Consider the following 10,584-nt stretch of genomic DNA (forward strand, 5'->3'; position numbering starts at 1 on the left):
TTGTTGTTATACATTCTGAGAGAAAACAAAATTTAGGGCACCAGAGAACAGGGAGTCTTTACTCTTGGTTATCGTCTGGTATGCAACATATGTTTATTGAGCGCACACCAGATGCCAAGTGCTGTGCTTGGCCCTGCTGAAGAATAGATAAAGATAGGTTAGGTCCCTTCCCCCAAGCTTGCACTCAATTCAAGAGAAAAGATGAAAATACATCACTTTGATCATACCTAGCAAACAAAGTGAGGGTTAGTGGACCAGCGGCACTGGGTCACCTGAGATTTATTAGAAATGTGAATCATCAGGCTTTACCCCAGCCCTCCTGAGTCAGAAGCTATATTTTACCAAGATCCCCAGGTAATTTTGTATGCAATCCAAAGTACTTTGAGAAGTACTAACAAATAGAACACTATTTTCTCCTCCCATGGGTCTATTATGCTGCAACGTTAAAAATGGCCACTGGCCCAGCTACATGCCAAGACCAAATGTGTATGTTCATGAAAGACAAGGAATAATTTAAATGAAATATGCCTACGAGGCTGGAGATAACAGTAGACAAGCTTAGCAGAGATGCTTTTGTTCATTTTTAGTGCTATCAGAGTATAAAAAAAGAAGACATTCTTTTATTTAGCTTGCTATTTGTAGACCACTAAAAGGTACAAGTGACCTCATTAAAGGGAAGAAAAATCTACAGTTTGAAATATGTTTCCATTAGTTTACAAGGCTAAAAAGGATAGCATCTGGAGGTTATTCAATTTTACAAAAGATTTTGTGATTTAGTGATTAAAATTCTTGTCTCCTTATCCTCTTTCTGGAATTATCATATCTCTAGGATATGTCAACAAAAGGAGACCTATCAGCTAATGAGGATTTTTTTCAAAGGACGTTTCAGTTTGCATGTAAGAAAACCAAAAGTATCAGGGTGAGTTGTGGAAGGCTACAGCATGTAATTTAAGTACAACATATGTAATATAGTATCAAAATATTTTCATATTTAAAATTTATTCGAAATTAAAAAACAGCCAATTTTTGTACTCAGTAAAGATAAACAAAACCAATTTTAAAGTGATGGCTGATATCGGCAGAAAATGTACAACAATTGCTTTGTATCACTGGACTATGAGGGAAACACCTGAGAATTATTAATGATTACTAAATTGCTCTTCACAGTGTGGAGGCCAAGAAAAATCAAAGCCTTTCCACCTCAAGTTTAGCGTTAGCACAAGTACAGCCATTTTAGGCCCCTGTGAATAAGAGCTGAACTTTATGGGAAAACTGCAGAATGTCCTCAGTGTCCTCGGCAGGTAATCCCATATCAGAAAGACAACAGAGCCCACGCCCATGGTAGAAAGTCCCATATTAGAACAAGAACAGACCCCAAGCCAAGGGCAGGAAGCCCCTATTAGAATAAGAACAGAGCTCAATGCCCTTGAAAGCCCCATATCAGAATGTAAACAGAACTTGAGAAATTCCTCCATCCCTTCTGAAAATCCCCTAGACCAGCCCATAAAAACCCAGCTGTAACCCACTTCGGGGTCCAAGTCCTTGTTCCGCTGTGTCGGGTATACTTGGACCCAAGCTCGAGCTTGCTAATAAACCCTCGTGTGCTTGCATCGTTGTCAGCTCCTCGGTGGTTTCTCGGATTCGCTATCTTGGGCACAACAACAGTAATGATTACACTTTGCACTATATTCTGCAATTAGGTAGATGTATAATTATTACACATTACCATCATATTACTATTCTTATACATTCATTCTTTATTCTTTTAGGTCCCTTAAAGAATCAATGGCATTCCTGGAAGCTAAAATAGATTTCATTTACATTAATGCAGGTTCTGATTAGTTCATGGAAAATAATTCTATGCAAGTTCCTGTATTGAATTATCCTTTATAGGTTTTTCACATGACTCTCTACTCTTTGTGTATTAGTATTTGTGGAGTGAAATGTAGTTCAAAAGAAGGAAGATGTTCTTCCTTTTATCATTTCTGACTCCTTTTTAAATGCAAGATTAATCATGTTACTCACTAAACATGACTTCTGAAAATCACATTTGGTCATTGAAGAACTATTTTTTCTCTTTTGTGGACTTCAATTCCCAATAGTGATGATATCTTACCATTTGCTGTGAGAAGGAAAACATAGCTGTGGTCCTAAAAGAAATTAAAAACATACTCTATTCTTGGTATATCACCATTAATGGGAATATAAATTTGTAAGAACATCACAAAGGCATTTGTTCTATCCAAAGTATTTGTCTTGTTTACCATGATGCTGTGGGATCCATGTTAAGAGATCCATGTTAAGGTCACATAAATGGCCTGCACCACTATAGAGTCTAACAATTGTGCTGTTGTCCCATTTACTTGGTTTGGGTGTTTAATGAGTTAACCATCACTATCTCTAAAGTATGAGGTAGGTCAAAAAATATAAATACCTTAGAAATGAAATATAAATATGTAAGCATATGTATAGGGGGAAATGTGAAAATATTTATATTTCTAGAAATGTCTATATTTATATAAAATGTATAAATGAACATAAAAATGTCAAACAGTAAGACTTTTAGTTCTAGAATATAAAAGTTCAGGTCTGTCATATTCTTTAGTTAGACACAAAGATATTTCTTCTCAAAGTAACACATTTATTGTAAAAATGCACTTTGGGTGTCATGTTCATCATGAGTGTTTCAGAATTTGAGACATATAAAAACTTTTTTTAGGTAATCTCTAGACCCAACGTGGGACTCAAACTTATAAACAACCCCAAGGTCAAAAGTCACATGCTCCACTGACTGAACCAGCCAGGCACCCTTAAAAATTATTTTTAATAGGGTGAGTAGTTTCTTTTTTCTCAACCAGATTTTCCAATGTTTATTTCATAATCATATCCTTATAGATACAGTTACTTTTAATTACAAGACACTATTCTAACATTTTGCTATATGCATGAAATAGTCAATATCTCATCTTCTCACAATGAGGTAAGTCGTCTTCCGGGGCAGTCTCATACAGATTCATGGAGATGTTGGTAATCAATACAAAGAAAATTTAGAGATCAGTGATTTTTCATGTCTCAAAACAGAAATTAATAAATCAGACAAATTCAGTTTTTACAAGAATGGCATAAAATAAAAAATCACAAAGGAAATATAACTATTACTCCAACAGCCTCCTGTAATCAAGCCAGTATCAGAGTAAGAAGAAAATTCTTCAAGGGAAATGTTTCACACTAAGGTTTTTTCTGTTCATTTTCTTGATGTTTATTTAGGAATCACAGCTGGGGTTTTTCCACATGCAATTTTCCATAAGTGGAAATCTGAATTTTCATGTTAACTTACATATTCTCTAAAATTGTGCCCTATGATTAGAGCTTCTATAATGATGGAATAAAGAAAGGGGCATTCTGGAGACATAATAAATGCCTATTTGGAGCCACAGGACTGAATTATCTGCTTTAGAGAACTCAGAGTAAATTCTCTGCAAAACTCTTATTATGTAACTGACAGCATTTTGCTAATATTTTTGTCCCTTCGCTTATTTATGTAAGAACTCATTAATGTATGTGATAAAGAACTGTGTGATGCTACTTTGTCCTACAATGCAGTATATGAAAGGGTCTTTTCTGGAATACAAACTCAATGGTATTTTCTTTACAATTCAGTTCATTTCATAACATATTACATATTATATACATATTATATACGAAGTACCTACTATGTGAGAAGTATAAGACCCTGTGTTTGACCCTACAAGGGATGGGATATAACAAGATAAATACGACTTAATCCAGCAAAATTACAATCTCTTTTTTTTTAAGATTTTATTTATTTATTCATGTGAGACACACACAGAGAGAGAGGCAGAGACACAGGCAGAGGGAGAAGCAGGCTCCACGCAGGGAGCCCGACATGGGACTCGATCCTGGGTCTCCAGGATCAGGCCCTGGGCCGAAGGCGGCGCTAAACCGCTAAGCCACCTGGGCTGCCCAAATTACAATCTCATAAAGAAAACAGGACATGTAGCATTAGTTACTCTACTATAATCTCCCCCACAAAGGTGTCACGGGAATGATTTAAACATGGAGTAGACATATAGAGGACAGAGATAATTTCTTAATAGAGAAGGCTGAGGGAAAAAATATTTGATCCCATGACTTAGGTAGCAGTCACAATGTTTTCAATCCAAATATCAGGCATACATTAAAAAAAATTGGTACAGGCTTGGTTTCATAGTTTTTGGGCAATGGCATCATAACTCATTAGCATCTACTAAGACATCAGAAATTCCCCCATGGTCTCCCTCAGCAGTCCTTCATTTATTGCCCTCTTCATCCCTACTCCTGGACCTCTTCCACACTGCTTCCATGGCACAGAAGACTCTGGGATCATCCCAACCCTCTCTGCTTAGACACACTCAACTACCTCCTAGGAGTCCCAGTGGGAACAGGGACAGTCCTTTTTTGACTTCTCTATTCTTTAGAGTCCTCTAAATTTTTCTGCAGCTGTGATCACCTCTTACCTTTAGGGGACACTACCTTGAGGTAAAAAGATTTTGTGGCAAAGATCCACAGTGGTGTGCACAAATGTATAACATATTGAAAAATGGCTAAGATGTTGCCATGCTGATGGGTGCCTGGGTGGCTCGGTGTTTGAGCATCTGCCTTTGGCTCAGGGCATGATCCCAGGGCCCTGGGATCAAGTCCTGCATCAGGCTCCCTGTGAGGAGCCTGCTTCTCCCTTGGCCTCTGTCTCTGCCTCTCTCTCTATGTGTGTCTTATGAATAAATATATAAAATCTTTTTTTTTTAAAGGATTTTGCCAGGATCCCTGGGTGGCGCAGCAGTTTGGCACCTGCCTTTGGCCCAGGGCACGATCCTGGAGACCCCGGATCGAATCCCACGTCGGGCTCCCGGTGCATGGAGCCTGCTTCTCCCTCTGCCTATGTCTCTGCCTCTCTCTCTGTGTGTGTGTGACTATCATAAATAAATAAAAAAAATTAAAAAAAAAACTTCGTCATTCTTTAAAAAAAAAAAAAAGGATTTTGCCATGACATGACAGAATGAACTACTCTTTACATATTGCAAATAGGAAAGTTTAGAGGTCAGTTTCAACGTGCCACCTCAAAAAATGGGCTGGGGGTAGTGGTACTTTGGTTCCAAGTCGCAATTGAGAGTTTGCCACTTAACTGACTGAATCACCCAGGCACCCCATGATGGTAGTTTTAAATGTATCTTAGGAAAAATATCAGAAATCCAATGGATATTTTCTTCGATAGATAATTAAAAAAACATAAATAAGTAAATACAATTAAGTACATTAATCACTCTGAACTTTAACTCATCTTGAGTCCCCTGTTTCTTCACTCTGATCTCCCTAATTTACTTTTACTTTCTGAATACCACACTAACAAATACAAGGTTTTATCTGGAAGGCAAATGGGAAAATTCTAGTTTTTTCAAGCAGAAGAAATGTATGGTATCCATGTGTTTCAGAGAAAAATAACCTATAGGTGTAATAAGAATTAAGTGCATTAACTGTTAACATAATTTATGGACCAGAGTTGTCAAAAAGAAGGCACTGGGACTAAAATAAGAACATAGAATCTTAGTTATGAACATTGATTTTTTTAATCGCACAGCCCTGAATTTCAGTCCTATTCTAGATTATTTACCATGTGAATTTGGAAAAGTTTTAAAATATTTTTAAGGGACACCTGGGTGGCTCAGCTGTTGAACGTCTGCCTTGGCTCAGGGCATGATCCCCGAGTTCCTGGATCGAGTCCCACATCAGGCTCTTTGCCTGGAGCCTGCTTCTCCCTCTGCCTATGTCTCTGCCCCTCTCTGTGTTTTTCATGAATGAATGAATGAATGAATAAATCTTGTTGCTTATGAGCCTTCAAGATTTAGCTTTCTAGGAAACAAAAAAGATTCATGGCATAGAGTCAAAGATTTCGGTGGCAATCCCATGGGAAAAGCCCCAAACCACTGGGTAGGTACATGAGATATCTGCACCATTTCCTGGATGGAAACCAAAAGGAAGCAGAAATTCCTCACAGAATAATGAGCTGACAAGTCTAAGAAAGAAGGGGCCTTCTATGTCCATGCAGAGTTGCTTATACCTCAACATGGAACAGATCAGTTAGTAAATGTCTTTCGATCAGTACCAGAATAGTATGGAAGAAATAGAGAGCCACTGCGATTGAAAGACGTGCCTCAGCAACAGGCGTACAGACCAATTTCCCATGGTCAGATAGCAGTTTGGACACCTCAGTGGCTATTAGTATACATCAATGACACAGAGCAACCAGATAAGTGCCACTTCACCATTTTACAGCCTCTACAGCACCAAAAGACTCTAGAACATAGACACACTCATGAGGGCAATTAAGAAATCCTAAATCTCTGGCAGTCTTGGAACAGAGAATCAAACTAGACATCAAGTGAGCTATTTAGAACTACAGAATTGGGATCCCTGGGTGGCGCAGCGGTTTGGCGCCTGTCTTTGGCCCAGGGCGTGATCCTGGAGACCCGGGATCGAATCCCACATCGGGCTCCCGGTGCATGGAGCCTGCTTCTCCCTCTGCCTGTGTCTCTGCCTCTCTCTCTCTCTCTCTGTGACTATCATAAATTTAAAAAAAATTAAAAAAAAAAGAACTACAGAATTGTACATTTCTTACATATGCCAGTGTATAGACAGAGATTGCTATCAGTGCATATAGAATATATGATCCATGCATTGTTTTCCCATTTCCAGAAAAGGTTCCCCTGTCAAATAGGTTTGGAAAATTCATACTTTCCCTTTGAAAGTCAAATGATCCATTTTTTTCCATATTTATTTGACATTACTTGACCCTTTTGAAGTGACCCCATTAATTAATCATCCTGGGGACATTTACACTACATGAACATGCTGTATATTGGCCATGGTGAAAATAAGGCTAAGTGAATTAAAATACACTAATCAACCTTCTTCCTTAGATACAGGCCACAAGACCATGAAAAGCGGTGCTTTCAGAACTCGGCATTTTGGTGGTGCGCTGGCACTTGTCAGAACAACCAGTGCACAACTGCACCATCTGCAAAACCAGGACAGCTCTTTGGAGTTTCCCTCACAGATATCTGTGATAATGACAACTTGCCCTTCCCAATTCTGGTAGGTCTCAGTTTGGTCTTTTATTGCCTTCCTGAGGAGAAGGAACTTGGAGAGGCCAAGTGTTTTCATACAAACCTACCCCCAAATGTGGAAATTATTAGACAGCCCCTGGCTGTGGCTGAGAAGCCTTGGTAGTGTCATTTGATTTAGCCACTGCAGAGTCATGAGGCCAATACAGCAGCACAACTTTTTGTCCATTCCACTTGTTTCCATAGAGACCCATGTAGGCCTGTTCAGATCAGTCAAAATGGACTCTGTGTGCATGAATCATCTTCACATTTTCCCACTGTTTTCTGAACTTACAGTAGACTCCAGTCTCCTTAAACTGAGTCTACTTAATCTAAAAACAGAAAACATCTTACCTAAGCATAAAGACTCACCCTGCAGCAAATATGAATCCATTAATCCTAACAGAATATGTTAAATGACAGCCACTAGTTTGGCCTGTGTTATCTCAAATCGGTCTACTGAATTGTTGCTGTGCAAATTTACTAAGTACCCAGTACCTCTGCAAGCACTACACTAGATTTGGGAATGTATGCTAGGTGTGAAGACATATACCACGTTAGTTACATGCTAGCTACTACCCCGGTACTTGTATCACGGCAATTTTTGGGGGTAGGTAGAACTATCATCCTCCACAATTTACAAATGAATTAGAAATGTTTCAGTACAGTTAACATGTGCCCCAGGTCACACAATAGAATAGAAGGATAATAGATTTCCGATCCCTTGGTCTTTCTGACTTCAGCCCTTATTATCTTTCTACACTGCAGGAAGAGGACATGAAGATAGATCAAAGGACAGTGAAAGACTCATGAAGGGAATGTAATTGGAGAATAAGAAGAGAGCATTTGAGCTTGATTTTAATAGAGGAAATGAAATAGAGGTAGTACGAATGCAGCATGCAATCACTTAAAGAGGAATCAACAAATGGGAAATGAGTACGGCAAAAAAATTTCCATACTTGGGGCAAGAGCATCTATGGAAGGGAATAAGGAGAAAAGACTGGTAAAGTAGGAGACAGGCAAGGATTCCACAAAGGCCTTGAAACATGGAGTTTGATTTAAAAGGGTAAATGCAATGAAAAAAATCAAATTAAAATAAGTGATTACAATGTTTCAGTGTATGACTGTAAGGTGGATTTTTGGGTAGAAACTATAGAGAGACATTGACTAAAGAATCTAAATTGACTTTAGTCTCCCCAGCTGTAAAACCACATATTGTCACATTCCCTAGGTCTTTCATAAAGGAAGCAAGCTTTTGCTCTGGGATTGGGATATGAAATGCCATATACTATTCTTCTTTTCCTACAGAATATGCTTTCATTTATCAATCAGAAAGGACCACTCATGAAAGACATCTTCAGAAAATCAGGAAGTAGAAAATCATGCAGAATCCTAAAGGAGAAACTAAATATTGGGGACAGAGTGAACTTGGACAGCGAATCTGTCCTTGTGGTAGCATCGGTTTTAAAGGTGGGGAAAGTTCTAGCTTTATCCACACATGAGTAGCTCAAGTGGTGATTGGTGTCTTTCAATCATGATTTTCCAAGAACCATCATAGGCATAACTGATTAAGAACTTGACACACTGGAAAAAACTTCATCAAATCAAAATTTAAGGAAGATACTGTAGGAGTTAAAAGCCCCAAACATTAGAAATACTTTGTTTTTACCACACACCGCCCACCTGAAGACTCCATGCAGAATACTAATGCTAATATGACTACTAGTAATAATAATAAATTTCAAAATATCCACTGGCACATACATGATGTTTACCAAAGCAAACACCTGCTTTTGATGACGTCCTCACCACCCTAATGAAGGCAGTTTCCAAAAGAAAAATCATATGATACATTTGAGAATAGACATAGAAGTTCACAATAGTAAGCAAATGTTTACTTTATGAGGAATCCAAAAAGGCTCAGTGAGGTGACCAAATCATTCTTAAGCATCATTGTCTCCTGTTTCTTAGTGCCTTTTACTTTATAAGTCATGGAGGAAATATTTTGCCATTTGTGTCTCTTTTTACCACATCCTAAGCATCCTTTTGTTAATATTTGTGATGTCTAGCCCACCATCCAAAGTGATAACAACATGGCAACCAGCTCTTGCTACATGCCTCTTTTGATAAATCTAACTTTTGAAGTAGGTGCAATGGACAAAAGTAGTTTGGAATTCTGAAAATTCAATAGATCGACTAAGAAATAGATTAATTTTGAAATTATATACCCTAAATCACAGATATCGCATTGTATTGCTAAAATGGTAATAGAGAAAGAAGTGAGAACTAGAACAAAGAATTTAATCCATCTACCTTGGTACATGCTAACACCTCTAAACAAAACTATGGTAATGCAGTAATGATGACACTCTTAGAATCAAGGTCATATTTGGTCCTTCCTTGTCACATTTGGTCTTTCCTTCTACCCCATTACTGTTCAACTATACAATAATAGCAATACTCCCTAACCACTACTACACTGGGCTACAGTAAAACACACCACAATGTATATATCAAGCGACAGGGGAAAGAATGATGATACATTAGGTACACAGATAACATGATAAGTGTAGCCCTCTTTAAGGTGCACACATGGAATTGACTTTTCTAGCAAGACTTAGTCAGGTCTTTTCTATTTCTGTGTTATAAGCACAGACTAGGAAGATGGTGACCACGTGTGCATAGAGTTCTTAGACATTTCTAAAGTTTTCCCTTCCTAAAGTTGACTAATCTTTGTGGAGAATCAGACTCTGCAACCTTGGCCTGAATAGTATCATATCAAACTATCTGGAGAACTGGCCTACACTAGAAATGAATATATCCTCAGGACCAACATGAGTTTGCCATTAGACCGTCTACTTTTATACAGTTAAGGAAAGGAAGAATGAAGCAATTATGAGAGTAGCTTTTGTAATAGTTTGCAAAAAAGTACACAAAAGAGTAAGTGCGATACGATGGAAGGGAGCTTTGTCTTCCTTTCCACTGAAGCCTAGGCTCTGCTTTGATGCTTTCATTTTTTTGTTGGAGAAAATCCACTCTCCTGCTTTTGCACGTGCAAGTAAATGGATAGTCAGAGCTGAGCTCCGTGTGGGTCACAGTTTGGGTATCTATGAAGGAAGTAGGGACCAAAGTGAAGTTTCAACTCAGTGTTTTCTCTGTAAAACTTCCAAGATATATTTTCTATTTTATATCTATGTTTGTTTGTATATATCTTTTTTAATCTACATAAGGATTTTTTTCAAGATATCCAGGGAAGTATATTTTCATTCGACCTCTATGATAAATGGCTTGGTGTTATTGATGAATTGACTGAGGAGGAGAAAATAAATGTAGCCCAAAGGTAATGATACAATAATTACTCTATTCTGGTCATGTCTCTGAAATACAGCAAATATACTATTAGGAAAATATTGGCTTATATTTTGCC

This window comes from Vulpes vulpes, chromosome 4 (genome assembly GCF_048418805.1).
Source record: "Vulpes vulpes isolate BD-2025 chromosome 4, VulVul3, whole genome shotgun sequence".
In the NCBI taxonomy this organism is placed as follows: domain Eukaryota; kingdom Metazoa; phylum Chordata; class Mammalia; order Carnivora; family Canidae; genus Vulpes; species Vulpes vulpes.